This window comes from Harpia harpyja, chromosome 16, assembly GCF_026419915.1.
Source record: "Harpia harpyja isolate bHarHar1 chromosome 16, bHarHar1 primary haplotype, whole genome shotgun sequence".
Lineage (NCBI taxonomy): Eukaryota > Metazoa > Chordata > Aves > Accipitriformes > Accipitridae > Harpia > Harpia harpyja.
In genome coordinates, this window is record NC_068955.1 from 13585632 (window position 1) to 13599411 (window position 13780).

Genomic DNA, 13780 nt, shown 5'->3' on the forward strand with positions numbered 1-13780 from the left:
TGTACCAGCTACTAGGAAGACAGTTAACTCTATCCCAGCTGAAACCAGGACAGCTTGTTTCCATGGTGGCTGAGGTTGGGTGGCTCTGTGCCACAAGCGACTGAGTTGGTGCTGTTATCTCTGGTTGTATGTCCAGTGCTGGGCGTTCGCAGAACTCCTTAGCCCCACTTGTGCAAGCCTAGGTAAGAGTGGTGATGTCTGGAAACCTAAATAAATTGTCTAGTGCAACACTCTGGATTTCACATGATTATTAAGACTCCTCAACAATTTCTGGTCTCAAAGTAACCTATTTTATTTAACAATATAGCACAGATCTCCTTGGGATCTAGTTACACTAGATACAAAGGCAGACACTGAGAGTTAGACGACAGTGATGGAAAGCAATGGCTGATGCAGAGGGGCTTTCAGAAGTCTGCAATGTTTCAGCCTCCCTTGTAGGTTTGCCTGCTTTGAGGAGTAACTGCCTTCTCAGGCTACACTGGGACAGTCTCATCCTACCCAAAGGATGGGTTGTTTGTGTTGCTGATTCCATCTAGAGTGCCCAGGGTACATAAGAACTTAAAGCCTCATCCTTCTGCTCTGTATTTGGGGATAAAAGTGAAATCTCTGCAGGAGAAGAGGGAACTTTCTCATGGGTCAGACTGAGACTTGGGAACAGCCAAAGGAGGATCACAGATCTTGCAGCTTTCAGTGCTAAGTGCTGAGCACAGATGCCTTTGCAAGCAGAAACACAGGATGCAAATATTTTAACAAAACCTTGTCAGGCTCAAGCGAGGGATTCAGAGTGCAAGTGCATGTTTAGGGCAGAGTGCTTGAGTGGTGATCTGCTGTTTGGACTAACTCTAATGGAAGTTACATGTGCTCATCAGTTTAAGAGCTGATATGCAAGTGTGCTATAGTCCCATATTCTGGACTTTGTAAGGAATAACTCCGAAGAGTACAATCAGTCCAGTGGTTTTCAGAGACAAGAGTGAAGCACATGTTGCAGGAGTATGGTTGTCAGCGTTAATGCTGATGTAAGGAAGATAAGAATAGTGTAGAGTTCAGGAAATCCTAAAATAGGAGTGGGAAGGGAGTAACTATATATATATATATTTATATATATAAAACATAGGGGAATCTAAGAGTGTCATTCATTCAAGTATTGAAGCTTGTGCAGATATCAGCTAGACATAGCTTATCTAGAAGATTTGTTGGGTTTTGAGTACATGGTGATGGTATGGGCACGGCAGGACAGTTGTAGTGTTTTCTGAGGGTGAAGAGACATCTTGCATCAAGCAATAGGAATTGAAGGAAGAGATTTCAAATAAACAGAATGATTGCAAGTGGTCAAGTGGAGTTTTGTTTGGGGGGAGAGCATGTGGGCAAGAAATACAATGTTACCTTAATTTTAAAACAATAAAATAAAAAAAAAAGCAGGGCTGCGTGGGAGACTGGTGGGTGGTAGTGCAGAGGTGAAACTTGCTGACATTTCTTTTTGGTATTTTTCTCTTAAAAACAAGAGCAAGCAGTGTTCATATCTGCTTTAAAATATATTTTCCACAGCCTCTTGTGTTTAGTAGGACTTCACAGAATAGCTTTTTTTTTTTTTTTTTTGTTACAGGCACTGTCTGCTAATGCAAGAGTACATACAGTCAGTAAATTTCCTAATATAGTTGCAGTAGTTGAAAGCAGAGCAGAGACTGAAAAATGTTCCTTGCCACTGGCGGAGGTGGCTGTGCCTAATCTGTGTGGCACAAGCAATTTCTGAGAGTTCTCTTCAAGACGGGGAACTTCATGAGTTCTACACACGTATGTCCTGTATGCCGTTGTGACAGAAATCGGGGCAATTCCCTGCTACCTGCTGTCCCTGGTAATATCTAGCCCTGGGTATCTGTGTGAGCACTGGCCAAAAGAGGTCACTTTGTAATGCCTCATGGGAAGACCCATGCAGCAAAGCCTTTCCTCCTTTTTAGGGTCACCATCGAATGCCATTGATGATGTCTCTGTTGATAATGGTTCTGTTTCTTGGGATTGCTGCCCAAATGGGTGCAGCTTGGTGTTTATCATGTTATGGGTCTTGCCTCAAAACAGGGAAGGTGAAGCTATTTTCTGGTTTAAGGGGTAAGAAAAAAACTGTTGACTGGGCTCAGAAAATTCAGGCGATATTAGCACATCATGGTACTAAGTGTCTCCTAACTGCTAAATTCACTCTTTGCCTTTTAACAGTCCAGCAAGTCTCACCTCTGTGCCCAGCAAGATCATGGAGCAGATCCTCTTGGAAACATGGAAAACAGAGAGGTGAACGGTGACAGCCAACATGGCTTCACTAAGGGAAAATTGTGCCTGACAAATCTGGTGGCCTTCTATGATGGGGTTACACCATTGGAGGATAAGGGAAGAGTGACTGATGTCATGTACCAGGACTTGTGCAAAGCATTTGATACTGTCCCACACAACATCCTTGTCTCTAAAATGGAGAGATGCGGATTTGACAGGTGGACCGTTCAATGGATAAGGAATTGACTGGATGGTTACATCTAGAGAGTAGTGGTCAATAGCTCAATGTCTGGTTGGAGATCAGTGATGAGTGGTGTCCCTCAGGGGTCTGTATTGGGTCCAGTATTATATAACATCTTTGTTGGTGACGCGGACAGTAGGATTGAGTGCACCCTCAGCAAGTTTGTGGACGACACCAAGCTGTGTGGTACGGTTGACATGCTTGAGGGAAGGGATGCCATCCAGAGGGACCTTGACAGACTTGAGAAGTGGGCCCATGCAAACCTCATGAGGTTCAACAAGGCCAAGTGCAAGGTCCTGCACGTGCGTTGGGCAATCCCAAACATGGATACAGGCTGGGCAACAAGTAGGTTGAGAGCAGCCCTGAGGAGAAGGACTTGGGGGTGTTGGTTGACGAGAAGCTCAGCATGACCTGGCAATGTGCTCTTGCAGCCCAGAAAGCCAACCGTATCCTGGGCTGCATCAAAAGAAGCGTGGCCAGCAGGTCGAGGGAGGTGATTCTGCCCCTCTACTCCGCTCTTGTGAGACCCCACCTGCAGTACTGTGTTCAGCTCTGGGGCCCCCACATAAGGAGGACATGGACCTGTTGGAGCAGGTCCAGAGAAGCGCCACAAAGATGATCAGAGGGCTGGAGCACCTCTCCTGTGAGGAAAGGCTGAGAGAGTCGGGGTGGTTCAGCCTGGAAAAGAGAAGGCTCTGGGGAGTCCTTACAGCAGCCTTTCAATACTTAAAGGGGGCCTACAGGAAAGATGGGGAGGGACTCTTTAACAGGGAGTGTAGAGGTAGGATGAGGGATAACGGTTATAAACTGAAAGAGGGTAGATTTAGATTAGATGTAAGGAAGAAGTTCTTCACTGTGAAGGTGGTGAGGCACTGGAAGAGGTTGCCCAGAGAGGTTGTGGATGCCCCATCCCTGGAAGTGTTCAAGGCCAGGCTGGATGGGGCTTTGAGCAACCTGGTTTTGTGGAAGGTGTCCCTGCCCATGGCAGGGGGCTTGGAACTAGATGATCTTTAAGGTCCCTTCCAACCCAAACCATTCTGTTTCTGTGAAGTAGCAGAAAGCTCTGAGAGATGTCCTGCACCTAGAAACCAGGTTCCTTGACAGTGTGCAGAGAAATACAAGCCCCAAGGAACTGCTGTCCTAGGTCACAGCAGAAAGTCACCTAGATCTATCTCTGACAGCAGTGCCCAGGGAAGAATGCAAGAGTGGGGAGAGCAAGTACTACAGGTGTTTCAAAGCAAGAAAATCAGAGAGCAGGACTTCTTGTCTAGCTCAGGTTGTCCAAGTTCCTGGAAAGCTGAGCTGTCTGTGACAGGTCTTTAATCAGACAATTTGAATTTAGGCATTAGGACTCAATTTACCCTCTGTTGCTAAGGTGTAGTTTCCCCCCTTAAGAACCTGTGAAATTATCCTGAAACAAAATCTAAACAGTTGGGAGTTGTCAGAGACTTCTCTTTAGATGGATTCCAGGTTGTGTGGTGCATGCCAGAGAGCCAGGAAGTGTTTGACACAAGCCAGGACAGAAAGATTAAACACATGCCTCTGGTCTCTGGAGCAGGCTGTGTGGTGTAGCTGGGTTTGAGGGGAGCCTTGTAGCACTAATTGGAGTTACACTCCAGCTGACATTCCGTATTAAAGTTAGTGCTTAGAGGCCCCGTTGTGCTCAGCAACACATGATAAAGAAATATAAACATCTTGTAAAAGATGGTCCCTGGTCAAAAGAGGAGACAAAAAAAAAAAAATCAACCTGAGAATGGAAGTGGGACACAAGCAGACAAAATGTTTTGCCTGGGGTTGTACAGCAGGTCATCTGTGGAGAGGGAAGTGGAGCCCTGGTCTCTCTGCTGGTGGTTTCAGCACATACTTTGCTGAAACTGGACTTTCCTGGGCTCATGTGTTGGATAGGTCAAGGAAAATCTGTGCAATGACTGTCATACTCAAAGATGAGGATTTTGGATGTCTTCTAGACTTGAACAGTAGATTTAGATGCAGCCTATTGAGATTACATCCTCACATTAGTGTAATGCTGCCACTTCTGATGGCAGTGACAATCTCTGTTTCAGCAGGCAGGATTGCAGTCTGAATAGCCATATGTGACGTAGGTTTCATTAACGTTGTTTAACAGGCATGATGAAGATATGGCGGTACCGGGTTATACACAACTGCACAGGCTCACTGGAGTCAGCGTTGTGTGCATGCTTCTGCATCTTCTCTGCCTTATCTCTTGAGCTGGTTGTCAGCTGTGTTGAAAGCATGCGTGACTGCAGTGTAGATACAGCTTCAGATACATACTTTCTCCTGCATTCCTATAGAAGAGATAAGCCATGAAATGTGTTCCTATGCATCTGTGCTTGTGTTTACTGTACTGTACTCTCTAGGGATGCAAATGAATGCTAAGACTGGGTCAGGCCCATAGTCTGTTTAGCTTGTTTTCTTTTTCGCAGTAGCCAAGAGCATCTGCTGAACCAGCCGACACCAGTCCACAAAAGTCACGGGGAAAGAAGGATTCATTTGCATTGTTATTATTAAGGCTTCTAGCTTGTTCTTGCTTCATGATTGAATTTGTTTTTCTAGGAAGAATCTTTGCTGTTATGAGTCACTCTGGCTTAAAAGAAGGATTTTGCTTTCAGCTGCCTTTTGCCTTAAAAGGTGATGTTGCTTCTGGTATTTGTCAAGTTTAGGAAAAATACCCAAATCTAAAAATCATCAGGCAGCTCTCTCTCCTTAAGAAACACTTGATATCTACACCCTTAGTTCTTTGTTTTAGAAAAACCAAAATAAAGCAATGTTTAGGGAATGCATTGCTGATTCTCCTTTGGGGCTTGCTTGATTTATGTGGCAGTGAAATGTCAGACAGCAACACTCCTGCACGTAACAGGGATGAAGCCTGCTTTCTATTGTGCTGAATTTGTAGACCATCTGGAAATTAGTGGCATTAAGCACCTGAAAGAGCAAGATAAAAAAAAAAACAAACCCCAACAAAAACTAGGAGTTACACTATGGCAAACCAGGCACAGTTGATCTACAGACTAAATGTCTTTCGAGTGGGTAGATAAACCGCAGTCTTGGTTGCCTGTGGTCAGTAAGGATATGGCAGTTCTTTTGTAAGGGTTGGCTTTTTAACCCTAAGTAATTTATGGTGGGGCTAATTGCATTGTGCTGAACTAAAATCTTTCTGCAGTTCCAAACTTAATGCTAAGGAGACGTACACTAGCAAAAATCTTGTGGCACAAAACAGTGGTGTAATTCGTTATCCACTATAACAATAAAGCTGCAATGGAAAAGGAAGGGGTTGGTTCTTTTGAAAAGGTTTGTCTACAGTACAGTCCTTACTGCTGCTTCTGTAGGTAGAATTAAACTGTTGGTTGATTGTGCATTTGAATGTTGCTATGCGTTTGAGTATAGCTATAACCTTACTTTTCCCTGTGCAGCATCACTTTGTGCAATTTTACTATTCCCAGCAGAAGGTGCTTTTCACTTGTGGGTATTTGTTGCATAAACTGCTTCCACCAGCTGAGCTTGCTTTGTTGGCATTTGTCAGTCTCAGAAACCTGAATGATTAGAAAGATTTATCAATTTTACTATACCTTGCCATAACCTTCTCCCTGCATAGGAAACATAAGCTTGTGCTCTCTTCTGAATGCTTTCTGTGCATTGTTCCCTGGGAGCAACAAAGCATGTTTCTTGTAATTTATGGTCCACCAGCATCCCAAGGTGCTGTTCCATAGGCAGTCTTTACCTGGACTTTCCTCTGCATGCCCAGCATGCCTTAGTCTCTTGCCATTGCATGTTCACTCCCACTTTATTAGTTTGTGTGTGGATTCAATGAGAAAAAGTCACCTCTTCTAAATGCTTTTTAATTCTGTATTAGAAATGTGCAAGAAGAGATTTTCTCCAATAAGTCAATCTTTATTTGGTGACCTGAGTTTCATTTTAGTAACAAACTTCGTTGAGGTTGAAGAGTGTGTGGGGAAGTACAGAAGGGAGGGGAAGGGGATTGTGAAGCAGGGAGCTGTAATCCTGGATTGAAAAGTGTGTTCCTGAAGTGACTCCTGATCACCACCTGCCTATTTTACTCATGAATCTGTTGTTTTGTGTTGTGCAGTGGCATCACTGAAGGGCCGGCTGTTATTGCTGTGGGAGATCAAAAGCTACTTCCAACTACATCTTGGGTGTCATCTGCAAAACCACCAGTCACAGTGAGTTTCTCCTACACACACTCACTTTTCGCCAGTGAGGATTTGTTAGCTGTAATCTGTGATAATAATCTTTTTCTTTATTTATACTTTGTCAGTTCACTTACTACTGCAAAAAGATTTGATTTACTAATCCCAAGCCAAATGGATACATAACTTCCCCCTCCTCACCCAAAAGGAGGAAAAAAAAAAAAAAGCTCATACTGGAAGCTCAGCATTGCAAACTCTTGTTTTCTGGCCACCTGCACACCTTGTGGTGGGGGGACAATGGAAGACTATGTGCTTTGAGTGTGTGTTCTGGTTATTCATCCAATGGCCAAGATGAGAAATTGACAAAATATTTTGTTCCTGAGAACAGCTTCAGAAAGAAAAAAACTTATTTAAATAAAAAGAGGAAAGAAAATTATTGCTTGGGCAAAGACTATTAAACTTCCCTACTTGTTCAGAGTGCCAGAAGCAAACACATACATGTGTGGCATCTGGTCATAGGCAGTGGCAGGTAAAAGGAGAGGATGTCTCAGTGCTGGAGTGTTCCTGAGCCTGTTCCTAGATACACTCTTAAAATGTGAGGCCAGAATTTTCTCAGTAGTGTAAGAGAGCTAGCTAATTCAGTGCTATTTGGATACCAGATGAAAACTCTTGAAAACCCTCATTCCCTCAAACTCTTAATTTCTACCTAAAAGAAATACAGTGAAGAAAATGCTTCCCTAACCCTACCAGCTATCTGTGAATGTCAACGTAACTTGCCTGTGATTCTTTTGTCAATAATTCTCTTCTGCCAATAACTCAGTAAAATGCACTCAGATTATTTTGATATTTTGCACCCTTTAAAACAATGGCATAACAATTGCTTGCAAAGCCATCTCTGGTTTTCAGACAATTATTTACCTGTCTTGTGGTGGTTGGAAGAGCTGAATACGTCAGTCATGTATCTTCTGTGCAGAATCCATCTGCAAGACTAGAAGGGCAGGAGCAAATCTATGCATGTGCAAGTGTTTGCTTTGAGAAAAACTTGAGGACTCAATGAACAAAAAAAAGTGGTAAGTGCTTAAGGGAGCGTAGGACACTTGTACAATTAAATGGCATTGAATGTTGAGATGGTGTAGATTTTGGTTTATGGGGTTGGGCATAAAGGAAGTAATTGTGCTCAGGTAACTGATTCTCTTAAGAGCTAATGGCAGTAGCAGGAGGAGGCAACGCTTTAAAAGGAAAAGGCCCCAAAATCTTTGTTGTAAGGATATAGGAAAGAGAATTGGACATAAAGTGTTTCTAGCCTTCGTCAATATTGTGGATACATAAATTATATATGACTTGTAAAATAAGAAAAGTTGCTTCTAGTGACCTGTTGTGTTTTGCCTGGAAGGATAGAGCCAGCTTGGAGCATATGTAGAGAATAGTACCTGTCAGAAATTGAATACTGAATGAAAGTAATCGTTTTAATCAAAAGTAGTTAAAAGTGAGGCTGAGTTGAAGGCAAACAAAAAACTGCTCAGCTGGAAGACTGCTTCCAGTGCTGCAGACATGCCCTGAGATGCATATTTTATGTATTAGAAATATCGATCAAGGCCATGGTTGTACCTTGCATGACCACTGTTCTTCCTGATCATTGTGATCAAGATTTCTTAACTCTTTGAATTCCACTCCTTTCTCTGTGACCAAGTACAAAGCACTTGGTGCTGGTGTGATGGGGAACTCAGCATTGTATGAGGTGGTTAGCTTGGCCCTTCTTTCCTTCTGATTTAGTATTGTGCAGGAGTGACTGTTTTAATCACAAAAAAGCTAAAAAGCCATGGTGAGTTCAGTCTCTGTACTCTCATCTGAGCCTGCGAGTGATCTTTGCCTCTGCTGAAGGTAGCATGATCTTGTCACAGAGGTTGCCTATGATTCCCACCCCCCCAGCCTCTTTCCCTGTTAATCACTTAGATCCTTGATCCTGCCTGCAGACATTTTCCCTGATGGATGGATCTTACTGTGGACCATTAATTTGGCTGGGTAAAATGCAGGAAGCAGAAATGGTTTAAGTGAGATGTGTGCTGTGTCAACTGACAGAGAACACTGCTCAAAGGAGAAGCTTCTTGGTGCATGGACACATATTCGGCTGAATCTGCTGGCTGTGGCAAAGACATGCTGGTTTATATCAATTAGCATTCCTGACAAATTATCTGTAGTGATTGTGGGTGTTTTCTTAAGAGAGTGATTGTAAAGGGGTGTCACTGGAAACAGTGACTGTATGCACAATCTGAGATACACTGAGCTTAGTGCTGTAAAGGAGCCCTAGACTTTGTGTTTCTGCAAAGAAACAGCCTAGGCTGCTTTTTGAAGTTTTTGGCTTTCAGAGCAAAACCAGGATTGCTTCCGCACACTTAAGCCTGCTTTCTATTCCTCTTGAGTCAATGTCCATTCCCTTCTGATTCTTTACAGTGCCCTGAGAAAGTTGAATCCCTGTTGAACCCACGGAAGCCACCTCTGCTTGCATCTGTTAAAACTAGTTGGCAGCAGAGGGTGAGGGTGCAGATGAGTGATGTTAAAGGCCTTTTCTGTGCCACAACATTTGGCTACTGCACCCTTGAGAAGGCAGGAGTCTGTGGTTGTACCTGCTTGAGCAAGGCTCCCTGGGGAGTGGGTCAGCCCTGGTGTGATGCTGGATGCATAGTAGTAGATGCTGCACCGGAGCCCTGCTGATGCAGTTGCTTCTAACCTTGACCCATACCACCCTTGACTTTCTGCTCTGACTTGCTTGTTCTTTTGTTTAGCCACTAGACTTTCCAAGTAAACTGCACAAGTACATGCTGGCTGGTATGCCTGTTGAAAGGAGAATGATCTGGTAGCTAATTTAGAGCTCTGCGAGTCCAGTTTCAGCTACCTGGTCTGCTTGCAGATTCCCTCTGAGAATTCAGTAGCATGACATAGTCTCTGTCCAGTTTCCTTTCTGTTAAAGGACACTTTCCACCTTGGATGGGAACTGAGGGTAAACACAGAGCCAGTGAACACTCCAGTATAGTAGTTGAAGAAGTAACATAAGTATTAACCAGGATGTCTTTCTCTAATATTTCTGCACAGCCCAAATAGTACCTCTGAAGTCTTTTTAGCAGTCAAAATGAGGTGATGACCACTGTGTATGGATGGGAAACGCAGGGTTGTATAACATGCCAGTGATATTGAGATGTGAGCATGAGATCCCAGCATCCACTGGGATCCCACTCTGATCACTGAGTGTGTCTCACCTCTCTGAGTGGAAGTGCTTTCTTGGACATGGAACACCAGAAGTTGCAAACAGCTTGGGTTCATGTTCCTCCTGTGGGGTTCCAGTGGCAGGTGCTGCTTTGTTCCTCATGTGGCTATGCCTTGTGTAGTCACATCTGCTTAACTCAGCTGGCCTGCCTGTTGTGTGTTGGCTTTCAGCATTTACTTTAGGGTTGCAGGAAAGTCTTTTACCTTGTTTTCCAAATGTCACCAGGTGAAGTTCTTTTCAGAGCTTGGCTATTTCATGGCTGTACAACCTACCTCAAAATAGTTGCTGTCCCTGTTCTTCAATGAATAGGATCTTGATAGGACTGACAGCTATAAAACATTCCCTCTGAACTCTGAGATGAAAGTGATGCATTTCCTTTCTCCTTCCAGAGGGCTCATCTGCTGTAAGAAGAGGTTTCTTTTTTAAAATGTAACTCACTCCAGGTATCATAGCAGTGTCTATAGCACTCCACGGCAGCATGCTGTGATGCCTCATGCTATGGGAAACTGGGAATATGGGAGTGAAAGGCAACTCTGCCAAGAGGCTTCTGTCTGCATTGATAGGATAGTACACGTGACTCTTGTGGCATTACCTGAGTCTCACTGCTGGTACAGTGGAAAAGGAATAGGGTAAAATCAAGTTAGGGTTCAAATATTCAGATTGCAAGGATACTCCCTGGGGTTTGATCTGCTTGCTTGCTAATGGTGTAGCGTAGGGAACAGAATAGATTAAAGAAGTTTGTTTGGCTCTGCACTGCAAATATATAAGCCAACCTTGCTTTGGCTGCCAGCCCAGGGTGAAAAGGATGGCTGATCACCATGCTCTTTCAGTGTTGACAGCTATTGCTGTCAGGGACAGGTGTGATTTGGGTCTAAGACAGGGATAACAGTGTGAGGGCTTTTTAGTGTGAAGGTAGATTTTAGGAGATAATGCAATTTCTCTGTTCCACAGTAAAGGGAAATAACAGAAATGGTTTTGTGTTCTCTTGGTGCACTTTTCTTAATTTTTATTCATATTGGTCCTAGGATGCAAGGATATTGCTCAAATATTCTAGTACTTAAGAATCTTGGATTATATCTTTGATTCATCCAGTCTCATAACCTGTTCCTCCTCATGCCAAAGCCTTGCAAGGAAGCAGGCAGTTCTGGGATACCACTGGCTCTGCAGAAATAAGTCTGTGTGTTTGGTCCTTATAAAAATGTTTTGAAGAACTGAACAAGAAAGCAGTGTAAGAATTTGGTGGGCAGATTAATTGCATTCCTGTTTCAGGCTGTTTATTCATAGCTTTAACTTTTTTAAGGCAAAAAGGAGGCTATTTTTAGCTTGCTTTTTTTTTTCCTCCATATTAACCCAAACAAATTTCCCTCACAGAGGAGAGGGTGGAGCTGGGAGGAAGGAAGGGTGGAAGTGAAACTGCTTCATTAAATCAGTTTCAAGATCATCAACACACAGTTTTGTTTTCACATTGCAGTTCTGAGCACACAAGAGTCTCTTTACACTTTCCAAAGAGGGGAAGCTTTGTGTACAGAGGGGGAAGGTGAGGGCTCTGAAATGATGAAGTAGTTATGGAAAGCTTATGACTTTTGCTTCCTGAATATTTTTTTCTAGTTACTTCTGTTAGGGTTCATCTGTTATTTCCAAGGAATGGTGCACCTTGGTGACAGTTTGCTCTCACAGCTTCCAACTCCCAGCAAATGCCTCTTATTGCAAGATAAAGGGAAGAATTCTGGTATAAGCAGGAAGGTCATTTAGATATTGCTAAGCCACTAATGATAGAGGTTCTCCCTGAGATCCCTGTGTATATCTGGTAAGAAATGGAACCTGACCTAAAGAGATGAGACGAAGGGTAGGAGGTGAACTGTCAGAAGGGTAACCAAGCTCTCCTGAGCCCTAGTATATATGTTTGGTGGTTTTATGGTAAGCTGCTTCTGAAGTAGAGAGAACAAGAGCAACTCCAACAGCTTCCTTAATAGGTTGATGTGACTTGGGCTTTAACTTTCCTGTGATTACTGACTTCAGTATGCTGCAGAAAGGTTTGCTGAATCCAGGGCCTATGGATCTAGTCTGTAGAAAGGATACATACTTTGGGATTGATTCACAACCTAGCAGCTGGTGCTGCCTGGCCACTGGAGAGCACTGGTTCTTTTTTTATTTCTCTGAATCTCTTGGGCTTTAATGTTGGTTCTTCAGTACCTGTTAGTTTCCACTTGCTCTGTTGATAAGAGCTGAAGGATCTTTACAATGGAACATCTGTGAAGTCCACCTCTGGTGGTGGTGGAGTGGAGAGCTGCTCATGCTGTCCTGTCTGACTGCACAGGCTACTGAAGGTTGGATCCTAAATTACCTCTTCTTGCCATGTGTTGGTCCTGCTGTGTGTTCTTCTGAGCTGTTGGAGAAGCGATGAAAAACAGAGGTTACGTTTGTGTCTAAAGAAGATAAAAACTTTTCTGTTTTAGAAATGAACAGCAAAAAAAACCCCCAAGTAAATCCTTCTCTTCCACTAATAACTGGTTACCAAGTTATTGAACTCTGTGTGTGAGCTCAGAGCTGGAAAGGACAACCTGACTTTCCAAGTCTCAGTCCCAGGGAAGACTCCCTGTTGCTGAGGGATCAACATGGGGTAGGAGCCCTTTCTGTGGACTCTCAGGTTCTCTCTTTATCTGCCTTATTCTCCTCTTCCACTTCTCCTACTGTGAAGCTGCTCCAGATCACAGCTGCTGCATACTCAGATTTTTCTGACCTCCAGCCTGGAAGCGTTCATAGTTGGTTTATCTCATTTCTGCACCAAGATAATCCTATGGTTTAAATGGCTCTTCTCGTTTCTTGCTGCTCCTGTCCTCAGGTGTATTTGCAGGCAGTGATCCTGTCCCTTATCAGGCTGTGTTTTGCCACCTTCAACAAGCCAAGCTCTCCTGAGATAGGCCTCTTATTCTTACCAGCACTTCTGCACACCTATTCAGAATTCAGTTAATCATCTTTGAATTTTGGTGTGACCAGAACTGCTCACATTAAGAGTGTCTGGGAAAGGGCTGCTTTCATTAACACTAATTTCAGCATCCAACTATTAACTGTGGCTTAAACTAGATCACATATTTGAGAACGATCCTCTGGTCTTGCTTTGAAGACATCAAGTAATGGTGACTCTTTCTGCTCTAGGGGAGTTCTGTCAATGGTTGGTTACTTTGATGTTTAAATAGGTACCTTAATTTGAATAGGCTACTTTTAGCCACTGCATCTTGAAATTTCTTTCTTTGTTAGTTTACAGAGGCTTTTATTGTCAGAAATCTGATTTTTCTTAGAAGTGCTCTTATAGACTATGTAAGGCAATTAGTAAATTAAGAGTTTGAATTTCAGAAACTGAGCACTCCTATTCCAAGAAAAGGTCCATTTTAAGGTATCTTTGAGTATCCAAAAATGGCTCACTATCAGCTTCCATCTCCAGATGACACTGGGCACTGCACCAGCAAGAGTATATGCAAAGAATGAAAATAAAGTCCATTATTTATGACCCTTTTTCTGAGCTTCACTGGCTTGTATGAGGAAAGTGGAACTACTTGGAAATACTTTGCCTCCCCCTGGATTTCTGGCTTCTTTGAAGGTTGTCTTGATCTTTGTGAATAATCTTTGGCTTATACATTTGATTTCATGCCAGCAAACTAAACCTTTCTATAATGCGCATTCCTTCAGGCTTTGTATATCATGAAGATCTGAGGGATTTCTACCACTGTTTGGGGTAATGCCATTTTCCTTCTACTGGTGTTGAAGAATAGCAGGGTGTGGTTGTAAGCAAGGCACAGCCTGCCATGCAGAAAGTCAGGGTTTGTTACCTGGCTGTGCTGCAGGCGCTCTGCC

General features: G+C 43.3%; 1 protein-coding gene across 4 annotated transcripts in view; it reads left to right on the forward strand.

Moving 5' to 3' along the window:
• TSPAN4 (tetraspanin 4) overlaps positions 1-13780 on the forward strand; it is a 486303-nt gene that overhangs the window by 68391 nt on the left and 404132 nt on the right. For 2 of the 4 annotated variants that reach the window (XM_052810435.1, XM_052810441.1), the window contains exon 2: positions 6606-6699. The exons of 1 other annotated variant lie outside the window; for it this stretch is intronic. The gene's annotated coding sequence lies outside the window, so the exon portion shown is untranslated. Of the gene's footprint in view, positions 1-6605; positions 6700-13780 lie in introns of those variants that run through there. One more of the 4 variants, XM_052810444.1, reaches the window with a different exon arrangement.